We start from the raw sequence: 15,657 nt of genomic DNA on the forward strand, positions 1-15,657 counted from the left end.
AAAATTCTGAATGTGATTGAAAAGTATATGATTTGAGTATAAAAATTGTAGTATAAATATGTTCCCAATAAAGAAGAAGAATTAAAATAAAAAGTAAAAAAAAAATAAATTAATATATATATATATTAGAGATGTGAATCGGAACCAGAATCGGGTCGGATTTCAGTTCCGATACACATCTCTAATATATATATATATATATATATATATAAAGTTGCTGCCAAGATCATGTTTACCTAACATTTTGTTTTACAATTTTGTGGTTCTCAAATCCTGTCCTTGTGGTTTTCATATAGGTGTTGGTTTTCAGACTATGCATATGTTTAAACTCTCAAACTATTGAGAGCTTTTATTTTTTGTTTTTGGGCCCAGCAGTTTCTTCCTTTGACTTCCAGCTCAAGTAGAACCAGCCTCCACCAGGTTACAGCACCATGAGCCTCCATTCACAACCACCTCTCTGTCATGGGACTGTGACAGCCCTTGACCAAGGGCCACAGATCATGGTTTCCTGTGGAACTCATTGCAGGCACACCCCCAAGTTTTGCCAGTAGGTGTCGCTGTTGAACAATGGCTGAGACTCCCTTCCCTAGGGGCTTTAGATGCCACCTCCACAGTATCTGCGCCCCGACCAGCCTGGGAAGAGGAAGATTTGACCCAAGAATTGAACCCAGGTCCTCCACACGGCAGTGTAGAGCACTGCCCATGCGTCACAGGGCCAGTCCCTGCTAAAAGCTTCTGGAATAAGCTTGTGGAACCGAAATATATTTCCTGTTGACCCCCAAAAGATCCAACACTTTCCTTTCTTCTTGTAAGTTATGTAAGGCATACTCTTCCAGAGCGGTTGATGGACAAAATGACAGCCTCTTCTCTTTTGGGCTTGGGTGTTCACAGACTGACTCAAAAAGGCAGTGTGGTACCTCCCCAGCTTGGTAGCCCGGGCTGTTACTTGGCTTGCCCATACCTTGCGACAGTCCTTGAATACATTGCATGTAGAATAACAGCCATACTGTTACATGTATTTATTTTAAATATTTGTTACCCATCCTTCTATTGCTCAGGGCAGGGTACAACAAAACATTCAGAAAAAGTCTAAAACAAGACATACATCAATGAAACATATGTAACCCCCACCCCAGTGTACCTTTCTTGCACGGGTGGGGCCATAAAAATGTATTGTTGGTTCGGGGCTGGATTTACTCCTGGTTAGCTCTAACATGTTTCCCTTTCCCCCAGGGTCGGGATCCTTTGTTGGTGGGGGAAAGTTCTACTTTCATGGCTCAGAGTAGCAGGGGTGACCTTTATACACAGAGGAAATTCAGGTACCAAGGGTCTCATACAGAATACAGAAATCCCTAGAGCAGGGGTGGACATGGACAACTCCTGTCCTCAACAGCCGTAAGCAGCCTTGGTATTCAGGATACCCATAATGAATGTGCATGAGATAGATTCACATACAATGGAGACAGTGCATGAAAATCCCTCATATGCATATTCATTGTGGATATCCTGAAAACCAGGCCTGTTTGTGGCTCTTGAGGACTGGAGTTAGCCATCCCTGACATAGAGCTTATCCCTAAAGCAAGGGTGGTCAACGCCACTCCTTAAGAGCCACAAACAGGCCTGGTTTTCAGGATGTCCACAATGAACATGCATAAGAGAGATTTGCATACAGTGGAGTCAGTGCATGCAAATCTATCTCATCCATATTCATTGTGGAGTTGGTCACCCCAGTCCTAGAAAATGCTGAAGTAGTTTATTGAGTGACTGCAGTTCTGTTTCTTTAATCATCCTGAAGATATTCTTCTCTCCTATTTAAGACAGTCTGAAAACTATCATTCAAAGGTTGGTCTCAGTTACCCTGGCTTTCACCCCCCCCCCCCCCCCCCCCCCAGGATATTCATTGTGGTTTTCAGAAACCTGAGATCAAGGCAAGTTACAATCAGGTATAAGTATTTCCTTGCCCCAGACAGTTTATAATCTAAGTGCCCTATTTACTAAACATTTTTCCCATAGACACAAACAGGCTGATGCAATATTGGCGCTCGTGATTGAGCGCCTGGTTCCTTAATGCATGACAATCCACCTCTCCCGGGTGCCTGATGTAATATTTAAATCGGGTGCTGCAGTGAAAAGGAGGTGCTAGGGGAAATCGCACGCCCCTAGCGCCTCCTCGGCAGCGGGCGCCCGGGAGAGGTGGCTGTCAGCCGGTTAGGAAAACGGACGCTCAATTTTAGAGCATCCGTTTTCCTAACCTGTGCACAGCCATGGGTTAGGAAAATGGACACTTGCTAATAGAGGTCCCTTTTCCTAACCTGACTGCCGGCACCCTTTTTTTAAATTATTATTATTTTTGTTTTCAGGGACATTTTTAATTTTTTTTAGTTCCTCCGACTTCATATCACCACGATATTCAGAGGAAGAAAAGAAAAGCAGTATTTTCTGCTTTTCTGAACACTTTTTGGGCTCCTCCAAAATTAACGTCTGCTCGGGGTAGGCGCTAATTTTGGTGAGTAACAATGTGCGTGTCGGGTGTACATTTATTTTGGCATCGGGGGGGGGGGGGGAATAGATAATAGCCCCTCAACATGTATTTACATGTGATGAGCCCTATTACCTATGTGCGCGATTGGATGCACATTTTGGATGCGTTAACCCCCATTTTGCATCAGGGGTTGCGGATGCTCGTCCAATCTCGCGCTGAGCCGTGCGCTGCAGCCAGCACACGGTATTGCATCGGCCTGATAATGGGAGAAAACCTTTACTAAACAGGCCCCTAAGTTTGTATGTGAGGCGATGAAGAGTGAATTGACTTGCCCAAGGTAAAAGGAGCATTGTAGGAAGAAGCAGTCTTTGATCCCTGGTTCACCCCAATGCTCTAACTGCTAGACAGTAGGGATGTGCTATCGTTCAGGACGGAATTGCCTAATTCATCCTGGTTCGGGGACCCTGAAAACCGAACAAATTTTTCCCAAAATTTGGGGAAAAATTCAGTTTAGGGTTAGCGCGCACTAACGGGAGTGCCCGAACCAAAAGGTTCGGGCTTTGCACATCCCTACTAGACAGTAGCATAGCAAAGGTCCCTGGTGCCCAGGAGTCAAAACGTTTGTGTTGCTTCCATTGTACCCCACCCCACCTCCTTCCCACTACCATCACTAGCATCCCCCTTGTAGAAATGCTTAAGGTCCCAGAAACAGCAGACAACATTTCAAATAGCCCCCTCTTCTTACCTTCTACCTGCATGCAGCTGAAAATAAAATACAAAAATAGGACTCCCGGGTGCCCCCTACAGCCTGGCGCCCAGGGGCTTTGACCCCACCTCTCCCCCCCCACTGCAGCTATTCCTCTACTCCAGGTTTGGGCAGTATAACTCTAGAAACACTAACTGCTGTCAGCTGTTTGACTCTGCTGACATTACGGGCATATTTGTCATATTCCAAAGGTTTAAACCAGGGGTGGCCAAGTCCTGTCCTCAAGAGCCACAAACATCCTTGGTTTTCAAGATACCCATAATGAATGTGCAAGAGATATATTTTGTATACAATGGAGGCAGTGCATGCAAATCTATCTCATGCATATTCATTGTGGATATCCTGAAAACCAAGGCTGGTTGTGGCTCTTGAGGGCCGGAGTTGTCCCACCCCCCCCCCCCCCCATCCCCGATTTAAATAAATCATCAAAAACTGTGATTTTAAAGAGGTCAATGAAACGAACTTAATATGCAGTCTATATGAAAATGTGTACATGTGTGTCGGGGTCCTGGGCTGAGATGTGGGCAGCCCCCCCGCCATGAATTGGGATCCATGGGGGCTCACTTATAGCACACAAGCCTGCCACAAATAGGCTGGCAGCTGGGACAGGTAGCCGAATACATTTAGTTTATTCACTATATTTTACAGTGAATCCAAGCGAAAACAAAGACTTGAGCAAACCAGAGATAGTGACCAAAAGAATCACAAACACTCACAGGAGACTGGACTAAGAACACAGAAGTAGTGCAGGCAGGCAGAACTAGGAACTGGACCAGGAACTCAGAGCACAAAGCACTAGAACAAAATCACAATGAGTTGGCAGGGAAGAAATACTCTGGTTTCTCTGGGCAGGCCCCTGCTGGGTCAATCATTAGGACAGGGAAGCGCCAGAATGTGGCAGCACCCTACACAGCCAGTAGTGAGCCGGCCAAAACACAAACGACAGCAGGAAGAATGCCTAGTTCCGGGGCAATGGTGCTCCAGAACCCTGGAGGAACTGATCAAGCCTAGCCCCTGTTTCTCAGTTTAACAGATGCAGTGTGTATGCTATACTGTTAAATCAATCATGGCCTTGTCAGCATTATCAGAGCAGTAGTGGGTTGTTTTGGCAAACTGGTGACTTGTCACTGTCATCAAGGCAAGAAAATGCAGTGCTATTTTGGTTCACATAAAAGGGGTGAATTTTCAAAGCCATTTATGTGCATAAAATACAGGTTTACGCAAATAAAAATGGCTTGTTACATAATTGCCCAGGGTTCGTGCATGTAAAGATATGCATGAAATCCAACTTCACGCATACTTTTACGCGTACACAAGAGGCATTCTGGGGACAGAGCTGGGATGGAATTTAGATATACATGCAAACTTTTTAATTTGTAAATAGTGTACATGCAAATCACATGCACGATTAAGTGTACTTCTTACAAGTTGCAAGCCACACTTTACAAAGTTTGTGTGTGCTCTTCTGCTTAATTTTCAAAGCGAGCCTATGCACATAAATACACTTTGAAAATTGCTGTAACGTATGGGCACAGCTGCTGCATAACTGGCCCGCGATGTTGCAAAATCTCTCTCCTCCTGTGTAAGTCAGGAGAGGTCAAGCGGCAGGCCATACTGGGACCTTAACTCTGAATGAATATTTCAGCAAACCCTGGGCCCCCAGCTTCAGTGCCCAGCAACTGAATCCTGCACCATCAATCTAGACCCTGTACTGGACACTGAAGCGAGGATTTCTGCACCACTGGGAAATCAAAACAAATTATCCTTGCGTTTCACCGATTGATTTTCCAGCATTATCCCCCCCCCCCCCCCCCCCACTTTCTGGATTGTAATGTTTCAATATTCCCCGATCAAATGGGCTTAAAACATGTTTATTTTGACCCTGCGTTTTTTCTGCTTTGGGCTTCCAGCTCAATCAGATCTGGCACTGTGAGCCTTCAATCAGAACTTCCTGGGGACTTTCTCCCTCCTTCCAACTTACTTTAGTATACTCATTGCAGCAGCAGTTCTTGGGCAATGGTCCATGCACCGGGGGTTCTTGTGGGACCCTCCAGTCATGGGCTCTACAGCCTTCCACTGGGTGATGCCATGGTGCGATGACTGTGATTCCCTCACCACCAAAGGTTGTAGCTCCAGCCGACCTGGGGAAAGAAATACCTGTTCCAGGAATTGAACCCTGTCCCTGTCCTCAAGTTTTATTTTGTTAAATGGCACCCGCCTCCGGTTAATACAGTTTGAGTCAGGGCAATTATGATTTAACATCGCAAGTCAAGCTCTTGTCAACAATGCAGACCTCCTTCCCCCGGGCCGAAGAGGGATATCTGGCTTGCTGCATGCAAGACGTGCAACCACAATGCCACCCGCAGTTGGCAGGAAGCCACAGGAGGAGGGCAGGCAGAGAAGGCAAATAATTCCTGAGCTTGGACAGGCACACGCCTCAAATTTGGCTCGCAGCTTCACCCAGCAATCTGACATGTGTCTAAGTGCAGAGAATAAAAATAGAATTGTTGCATCACATTAGAATGCAATGCCAGAGGTAAAAGTGAAAGGAGTCTTTAAGCTGGTAATTTACTAATAATAAATCCAGTAGTAAGCTATGTGATAGAACAGAAACTGATTCTATCATTTGCAATGAATCATAGATTGGGTTTTGGTGGTGGTGGTGGAGTGGGGGGGGGGGCATGAAGGGGTTTATGGAAATGGGAGCAATTGGTATTGATCTTTTCAACTGAATGTTTCTTGCACTTGAATAAATGTGGATTTAGGTACTCAGTTTTGATATAAACTGTAAAAGGTCTAAGATCCTTTCTCTTGATAAAAATAATTGATTATACAAACACCTGATTGCCCTCTGCATTGTTTTACTGTGCATTCAAACTATAATAACTTCAATTCTGCAACAGCTAACTTTGGTTTGGCACTAGGGTGTGATGGTGCAATTTTGTGTCTGAAATATACTTTACAACCAAAAGGGAGGCTTGAAGAGAGCAACCTGAGTTTCCATTGCCCCTTAGTCTACCTGCTAACCCAATAACGATCTCTGGTATCAAAGTGGCAAATCTCCCACCAGCAATCATAGGATCTGTAATATTCAGGATTCTGGCCAGCTCTTCAGTAAGACCTTTGTTGCGAGGACAGCAAGTGATCCACCCTGTGTTTTGGGGAAGACCAAGGTTAGAGGATGCAAGCAGGAGGTGACTGAATGTTGGATGTTTTTCCATAACTGAGCAAGCAAAGAGAATAAAGCACTGGGAACAAAGGTGTCTGCTGCCTACGTGCAAAATCTAAGCAATGCACCCTTAGACCAGGGATATAGCAAGCAACATGTGCAAGTTCAAATGTAGAGAAGCCATTAGAAGTTGCTTCGGAGACTCCCCCTCCCAATGTGCCACCCCCATCCCAAAAAAAAAAAGGATTTGGTACAAACCGCTCCAGCCCCAGCCAATCCAATCAGAACGTCTAACTTGAGCCTTCTCACATCCCCTGACTAGTGCTACAAACAGGTCATCGACCAGCCCCTAGCCTTAGTAGTTTGCCTCTAAACCAGGGGGTTCCCAGATTGGGTCCTTGAGAACCGTAACCCAGTTTGGATTTCAGGATTTCTGCAAGTCTTACAACCAGGGGCAGCTCATGGGAATCTGCTGCCTGAGGTGAGGGGATGAGATGTGCTCCTGCCACCCCCTCCTTCCCCAAGGCATAGCACAAGTCAAATCATCAAGGAGGACAAAGGGAGGTGGTGACCCCTGGCGTCTGGCACTTTTGGTGATGTGAAATGCTTCAGAAGGAAAAAAGCAGGGTCAGAGTTCCCAGAGGAGTAGCAGACACTCCAGACAGAGTGTCAGTGATATTTCTAGGAAACTGGGGCAACCCTGCCACACTCCCAGGAATCCTATCGCCTGCCTCCCCAGCATTTTCCTTCTGGGCAAGTGGGAGTTGAGTGAATGGTGATGGTCTATGTGTGGCGCACACTGTATGGGCTGGTGCAAGAGAATTAAGCACCCGCATTGAATTTTACAGCCATGTGCTCACCCTCCTGCCCGTACCACACACATTGAAAAATTCTGCATTTATTATAACCAATTTTACATGAAAAAGGAACTTTCAAAGTAGAGTCTTCTGAGATAAAAAAAAAATCACAAAAACATGTATATTATTTTTATATGCACCACTGTGGTGCCAGAAGACCCTGCAAAAAAAGCAAAACCCTTGGAATACATATGCTATAAGGCCTATTGTAATGCTTGTTGGGTGTGGGCTTTGCCTCCAGAAAGCCATGAGGAAACTGAATTACAATTACAATATAATAAACCGAAAAGATCAATAATTGCCAGCACTCAAACAATAAAAACTCTAACTCTGAAAAGGCAACACTGCCTTTTTATAGTGTTTGGGTACTTGCCAGGTACTTATAACCTGGATTGGCCACTGGATGCTGAGCTTGATGGACTCTTGGTCTGACCCAGTATGGCAATTTCTTATTATTATTATTACACCATGCCCAGAACACCAATACACCTCCTATTAGGGATGTGAATCGTTTTAGGACGATTAAAATTATCGTCCGATAATTTTAATATCGTCTTAAACCGTTATGGAACACAATACAATACAGATTCTAACGATTTATCGTTATAAATCGTTAGAATCGTGAGCCGGCACACTAAAACCCCCTAAAACCCACCCCCGACCCTTTAAATTAAATCCCCCACCCCCAATAACTTAAATAACCTGCGGGTCCAGCGGCGGTCCGGAACGGCAGCGGTCCGGAACGGGCTCCTGCTCCTCAATCTTGTCGTCTTCAGCCGGCGCCATTTTCCAAAATGGCGCCGAAAAATGGCGGCGGCCATAGACGAAAAAGATTGGACGGCAGGAGGTCCTTCCGGACCCCCGCTGGACTTTTGGCAAGTCTCGTGGGGGTCAGGAGGCCCCCCACAAGCTGGCCAAAAGTTCCTGGAGGTCCAGCGGGGGTCAGGGAGCGATTTCCCGCCGCGAATCGTTTTCGTACGGAAAATGGCGCCGGCAGGAGATCGACTGCAGGAGGTCGTTCAGCGAGGGTTCCGGCGCCTCGCTGAACGACCTCCTGCAGTCGATCTCCTGCCGGCGCCATTTTCCGTACGAAAACGATTCGCGGCGGGAAATCGCTCCCTGACCCCCGCTGGACCTCCAGGAACTTTTGGCCAGCTTGTGGGGGGCCTCCTGACCCCCACGAGACTTGCCAAAAGTCCAGCGGGGGTCCGGAAGGACCTCCTGCCGTCCAATCTTTTTCGTCTATGGCCGCCGCCATTTTTCGGCGCCATTTTGGAAAATGGCGCCGGCTGAAGACGACAAGATTGAGGAGCAGGAGCCCGTTCCGGACCGCTGCCGATCCGGACCGCCGCTGGACCCGCAGGTTATTTAAGTTATTTGGGGGGGGGTTCGGGAGGGTGGGGGATTTAATTTAAAGGGTCGGGGGTGGGTTTTAGGGGGTTTTAATGTGCCGGTTTTTTGATTTTTCGATTTTTTAACGATTTTTAACGATTTTTCACGATATTTTACCCCCCCAAACGGCAACAATACGATTCCCTCCCCCTCCCAGCCGAAATCGATCGTTAAGACGATCGAGGACACGATTCACATCCCTACCTCCTATTAGGAAAGCAGGACAAGCCAGCCTGCTATTGATCCCTACACAAACTACATAATAGCAGAATGCCTCACCTTAGTCATAAATGCATAACACAGACACAGGATAAAGAGACTATAAAGTTTAAACAGAAACATGTAGACAAAAACTGAACTGGAAACCATGACAAGCCAGACTGTATGCAGCTGCAACAATGGAAAAATAGAAATACCATTCCTCAAAACAATAAAATCAAGGAACATATAACAATCATAACAGTAAAACTAGACTAAAAAAAGGAATAAATATTTCAAATCAGCTGATGAATAGCATAACATCCAATAATTAAAATCTCATAAAAATTTATAAAAACCTCTCCAAACACCAATAAAATATTTCAAAATAGCAGACACATGAAATAGCACCCAATAAATAAACCTAGTAAGAATTTAAAACATCCCCACTTTCCATAACTGGGAGCATTTGATTTTCCAGGCACTCTGGCATTTCTCTGGATTAGTGCTTGGTATGGGGGAGGGGATGTGGCAGAAATCTTTTCTTCCCTCGCTTTCTCTCTCTCTCACACGTTCACTCTTGCTTACACGCACAAATGCTATTACACATACACATACTCTCACTCACCTACCATGCGCGCTCACTCACACTTGTGCATTCACATATATTCACACTCTCACACTTGCTCATTCACACACACACACACACAGGTGTGCACATTCTCACATTTGCTCTTTCACACACACCCATGCTTTCTCGAAAGCCACAGCCACATTTTTCCCCTCTATCTCACTTACACACACACTGTCGATCATGCTCATTCTCCCCTCTCTGTTCTGGCTATGGGTGGATGAGCTCAACAGGCAGCTGGGGCCTTTTATTTTCTTCTGCTGCTGCTAGGCCCTTCACATATTTTGGCCTCTGGTGGCTGGACACCACCGGACCTCTTCTTTTCTTCCATTGGCAGGTCCTTTGTTGTTCTTCGGCCGCCGGTGCGTTGGGCTCCGCCAGAAGCCCGTGGGGGCCTTCGCTGTTCTTTGGCTACCGGCGGGATGGGCTCCTCTGGCATCTGTTGGGTCTCTTGCTTGGCTCGCAGACAGGACCACTGCTTATTTTCCAATGGCGGGCCAGGCTTCTTCTCTCCTTCGGCTCCTGGGTACGTAATTTTTCTGCGCCGTCCCAAGAATTCTCTTTTAGCCCACAGGGGAGGGTGGGAGGTGGTGGGAGAACCCCCATGGGCAAGTTTTTAATTTTGTGGTTGGCAGCTAGGAGGAGAGTTTTGGGGACATTTTTTTTTTGCTGCTTCCAAATCTTGCCATCTGAGGCAGCCGCCTCATCCTGTCTCATTATGGAACCAACCCTCCTTGCAGCAGTTTAAATGAGAACAGTCCAGATCACACAAGTTCCACTTTTCAAAATGGTGGCAACTCCAGCAAAATGTAGAATTCAAACCATAGACCAAAATCCTGATCAAATTGCAGGGCATGAGGCAGGGAGGGTTTTCGGTCAGATAACAACTAAGTTTCTCATTTTTACTTTTGAGGCATTTCTATTAGTTTTCTCTCTTACACTGATTTAAAAAAAATGGTTTAATTTGTAGGAAGCAGAAAGTACTGAGAACACTGACATAGGAGGAAACCATTATCCAATTAACGAGTGAATACTTTAGTTCTGCTCTTAAGTACCATTATTCTATTGTTTGCAGTAAAACTTTGTCCAGTAACATACTGACACCAAGTGGTTACTACCTAAAAAAGCGAACATTAAGGAATAATTTTGCAGCAGTTGTAGCATTGTATCCTGAAAGAGGCCTGTCCCATAAAAATCTGAAAGATAAAACTCCTTGTAACAGAATAGGCATGGCAGATTATTTCCAGTTTTGCTGATCCATGGAAAGAGTGGAACGGCTGTGACATCCAGTGCAAAGGCAAATACCATCACATATTGCTGTATAAGGAATGATACTTAGGCGTTGCAGCGGACTCTGACTCAACTAAATTTCCACTGTCTCAGAACAGTGCTACTGCGACTCTCCGCATGCCTCACGCTGGTTTCACGAGATGTGCATATCAGCGCAAGGATACAGACATCTGTGTGGCTGGGTGCCTGCATTCTTGCCCTGAGAGCCAGAGGCATAGGCACACAGGCGCATGCACATAGATGAGGAGCTGTTCCTTTGCCTCTGTCTCCACATGCTTTAGAGCAGCCTGCAGCCTAAAGTCACTTTGATCCATCCCCAGAGCCCCCATCACCACTGCTGAACTCCTCTTCTGCCCCAGACCTGCCAAGGCTCTCACTAACTCACAGTTCCCACTGATGAGAGAGAAACTTGGAGAAGGCTACAAGGGGACTAGAGAGAGAATTTCTTTTTTGTTCACCTGTTTCGAATGCTGGGGGGGGGGAAGAGAGAGAGAGAGTAGCACGGTGGAACAAGAGGGGGGAGAAAGAGGTGAGAGAAAAATATTTATTTTTTTATTTTTATATACACCGATATTCATGGAACATCATACCGGTTCACAAAATGTAGGTATCACAATAAAAGTTGAGGGGCTCGAAGGGGGATATTGTTGAGTATCAGGAGTAGGGGGAAAGACGGAGGGGTCTGATGGGGGATACTGGTGCTGGGGAGCGGGAAGGATTGAGAGAATAGTGGGAGGGTGAGAAGGTGGAGAGCAGAGATGAAAGTGGCAGAGCAAAAGGGGAAAAGAGGGAGGGGGACAGGAGGGGAAGAGAGAGGGATGGGAGGAAGAGGGCAGGAAGAGACCGGTGGGAGACAGAGATGAGGGCAGGGGGCAGGAGGGGGGTGGTAGAGAGTGGAGGTGGTTGAGGCTGACTGGCTGTGAGCGCTGGAGGCTGGCTGCTGGTGCACAGGGGAAAGAGAGGGAGTCAGGGGATACTGATGCCGGGCCGGGAGAAGCAAAGTACCACAAGGGAGGGGGTGCAGGAGGAGTCATGTTGGGCCCAATCTTCCAGTCTTGCAAGGTCCTCCTGTAATGTATCACAGTCCGCTTGTGATTTAACTACTCTGAATAATTTTGTATCATCTGCAAATTTGATAACCTCACTCGTCGTATTCCTTTCCAGATCATTTATATATATATATTGAAAAGCACCGGTCCAAGTACAGATCCCTGAGGCACTCCCACTGTTTACCCTTTTCCACTAAGAAAATTGACCATTTAATCCTACTCTCTGTTTCCTGTCTTTTAACCAGTTTGTAATCCACGAAAGGACATCGCCTCCTATCCCATGACTTTTTAGTTTTCGTAGAAGCCTCTCATGAGGGACTTTGTCAAACGCCTTCTGAAAATCCAAATACACTACATCTACCGGTTCAGCTTTATCCACATGTTTATTAACTCCTTCAAAAAAAATGAAGATTTGTTAGACAAGACTTCCCTTGGGTAAATCCATGTTGACTGTGTTCCATTAAACCATGTCTTTCTATATGCTCTACGATTTTGATCTTGAGAATAGTTTCCACTATTTTTCCCAGCACTGAAGTCAGGCTCACTGGTCTTTAGTTACCCGGATCGCCCTTGGAGCCTTTTTTAAATATTGGGGTTACATTGGCCACCCTCCAGGTACAATGGATGATTTTAATGATAGGTTAAACATTTTAACTAATAGATCATAAATTTCATTTTTTAGTTCCTTCAGAACCCTAGGATGCATACCATCCGGTCCAGGTGATTTGGACATGGCAAAAGGGTGAAAGGCACGATTGCCCAGATGATGGACAAATTCTCTTCACAGAGGATGGTCCCACAGGTAAGAATGACTGATGATAGCGATCCTTAAGGAAAAAGCCCACAGAGTCCAGCAGATACCAAAATGACTCCCATACAGGGGGAAATCTGGAGGGTCACCGGGGAGCAACATTGGACAGGCTCCCTCGTGGATAGACCTGCTGTATCTTAGAGCCCCCAAGGGAGAGTGCTATTCTCGACTATTCTTCGGGCTGGTGCCAGTCAGAGCAGTGCCATCCCTTGTCCAGGAATGTAAAATGAGGGACATCCCTGAAAGGGGTACACAGTCAGGCACCAGAGGAGAACACAAAAGAGTTACTCTGGAATCCAGTTGAATCTCCCCTACTAAAGGGGAGAGGGGAGCAGAGGGATTGGGGCCTCCCGATCTTGAAAGATCTAGCAACTGCCCAAAGGAGAATTGACGTACAATCACTGATCTCTGAGGTGCTGAAGCGACCAACCCACCACAGGCAGGCAGCCTCGGATAGAGGAGATCACCACTGCAATCCCCGGAGGGACCCCAGCTGAAGACGGGCCAATGACCGCTGCTGCCACTCCCCAGCCCTGGCATCCAAAGAGACACATCGATTCAAGGGATTGGGGCCACAGATCAGAGAAAAAAAAACAAAAAAAGCTTTTCAGAGACAGACCCCAGGGACTGCTCCACAAGAAAGGGGAGTCAGACATGGTAGAGGTCAAAAGACACATTGCTGAGAAAGGAAAGGGCTCCTGAGCCACTCTCTTGCTGTCCACTCTCCTCAGGATCAGACCAGGAATGCAGTACTAGGTTAGTCCTGCAGCTACAGAACACAACCTGTTGTGACCACCCAGAGGGAAATACCCCCCCCCCCAAAAAAAAAAAAAACCCACCCAGGCGGCAGAGGGCAATTGGAAACCCTCCATTGCAAAAGCACGCTGGGTTGAACTCATGCAGCGGTAACCCATCCTCGGATGGCAGAACACCTATGATCCTAAGCGCCATGCCTGTGGGAGAAATCCCATGCCCCAGCGAGGACCAAGAACCATATGCCAAAGTGAGTGGCTACATGCCACCCCACGACTAAGCACGGGTGTAATGACACCTCCCTTGCCAGTGCTCCTCCACACTATGCAGTGCGGACTGACACAGAGGCTGAGACCATGGCAAAAGATGGCAGAACGCTAGTATAGCTGAAGAATGTACAGACAAGGAGATTGCCAACTGCCAGTGTCCAAGGCACTTGGAACAGATGCTTTATCTTTCTGAACCACTCAAGATGCGTGTCAATGTCATAGTAACTCCAGTGGAGTGAATAGTGTGATGATGGCATCCCCAGCACTACTGATGCTCTGGGTAAGGAGGTGGCGGACTATGATGTCACCCCCTCCAGTACCTGATAAGGCTTCGAGAGGCAGGCCCTCAAAACTATCAGAACTGCCTCACCTGACAGTCCCACAGGGAATGACAGCAGCGAAGTACCTGGCAATCACAGGTGCTTGTGGAGTATTGCGGACATGTTCTGCGATCTCCGACTGCAGCCACTAGGGCCCAGAATGGAGACAGTGCCCGTAGGGCCTATAGCACTTTTGCACTCACCAACGCAAAGCCACCACTGGGCACCCAATGACTCTGCACCCAGGGCCTTGACTGTGCTAAACCGAACTATAATCAGTTTGATGGTACATAGCGCCATCCCTGGCCCCACGGGTGCCCACAGACTTTGACCACCTGGGGGCCCCAATGAGGACTCGACCAGAAAGTACTGATGAAGGAAGCCATGGGCATCTGCAGGGGAAAGTCCTGCAGCCCACCCACAGGTCACAGATGCCAAAAAGAACCGATGACCGCCAGTGCCAACAGCAGTTCCCCTCGACTCACATATTCGTCCGGGGGTGTCGTTGCTGCGAGCTTGATGGCCTCGCAAGCATTATGGCAGATGAGAGCCTCTCTAGTGCCCATTAACACTGATGTTGTGCACATCCCGGTGGGGTCTCCAATGCTAGGATCTGTCGGCTGAAGGGACAGCTCTGAGCTTCTCAGTGCTCCTTAGTGGATACCACCCAGGAGCCTTGAGGGCACCAGACTACTGCTTATGGATGCATCAGCACGCCGCGAGTAGATGACTACCCCTGCACTTTATCCGTAAGAGGCCAAAAATCCTTGTCACTCAAGGGCTGCAGGGTCACATGGGGGCTTCAGAGAGCCCAGCGGTTGATGGCCTCAGGGGCAACAAGGGCGCTCAATGGCAAACCCGCTGCCTGGTCAGTGGAGCTCATTGTCTAGGCAGTAATGAAAGGCATTGGTGGTCTGAAGGCCTCTATGGTGGCCTCACACCTCAATGGCCTCAAGGGCATCAATGGTGTTGGGGCAGCATCACATTGTGATGGCATTGAGGTCATGCTAGCACTGAGGCTGTGACGACCTAATGGGAGTCATGGCAATAAGGGTACGTCTCTCGACATAATCGAGGGCTGCCACAGCATCGATGCTAAACACCATGACAGCATCAAGGGCCTATCATCACTTCACCCTAGACAGCCCCAAAGGTGGCCATGTATGCACCTTGATGGATCAAGGGCATTGATAGCATCAAGGGCACAGCACAATCGATGGTACCATGGTCACCACAGCACGGAGTGCAGCGATGATGACACCAACAGCACCACGATACCGAAAGCAACATGGTCTCGAGGCATCCGCAGCATCCAGGGCATGGTCTTGCGCTGTACTTTGTCCCTCGATGCTCAAGCCAGTGCAGCAAGACTCTAGTTCCACCGATGCTGATGGCACAGAAGGCAGCTATGGCATTGTGGGTGGTCACACACCTCGATGGCAATGAGGGTGAACCTGGACCTTGACGGCATCAAGGGTGACCATGGTACCAGAAGGTGGGAACGGTCACAGCCATGCACGGGCAACTGTTCACGGGCATGGCCCTGAGGTGCGGCAGCAAGCTGCTAGCCCAGGCTCCGCTCACCTCTCCCAGGGAAACTGCATTGCAAATGCTGGCAAGCAGGAGGGAAGGCAACGTCATCTAGGGCTCCTGGCCGTGAAGACTAGTTC

The 15,657-nt window shown here is 47.5% G+C and overlaps 1 long non-coding RNA gene across 1 annotated transcript in view; it reads left to right on the top strand.

The window, feature by feature from the left end:
- The window catches only part of LOC115090795, a 59,861-nt gene that overhangs the window by 22,502 nt on the left and 21,702 nt on the right, over positions 1-15,657 (top strand). The gene's annotated exons all lie outside the window — the stretch shown is intronic.

This window comes from Rhinatrema bivittatum, chromosome 4 (genome assembly GCF_901001135.1).
Source record: "Rhinatrema bivittatum chromosome 4, aRhiBiv1.1, whole genome shotgun sequence".
NCBI lineage: Eukaryota > Metazoa > Chordata > Amphibia > Gymnophiona > Rhinatrematidae > Rhinatrema > Rhinatrema bivittatum.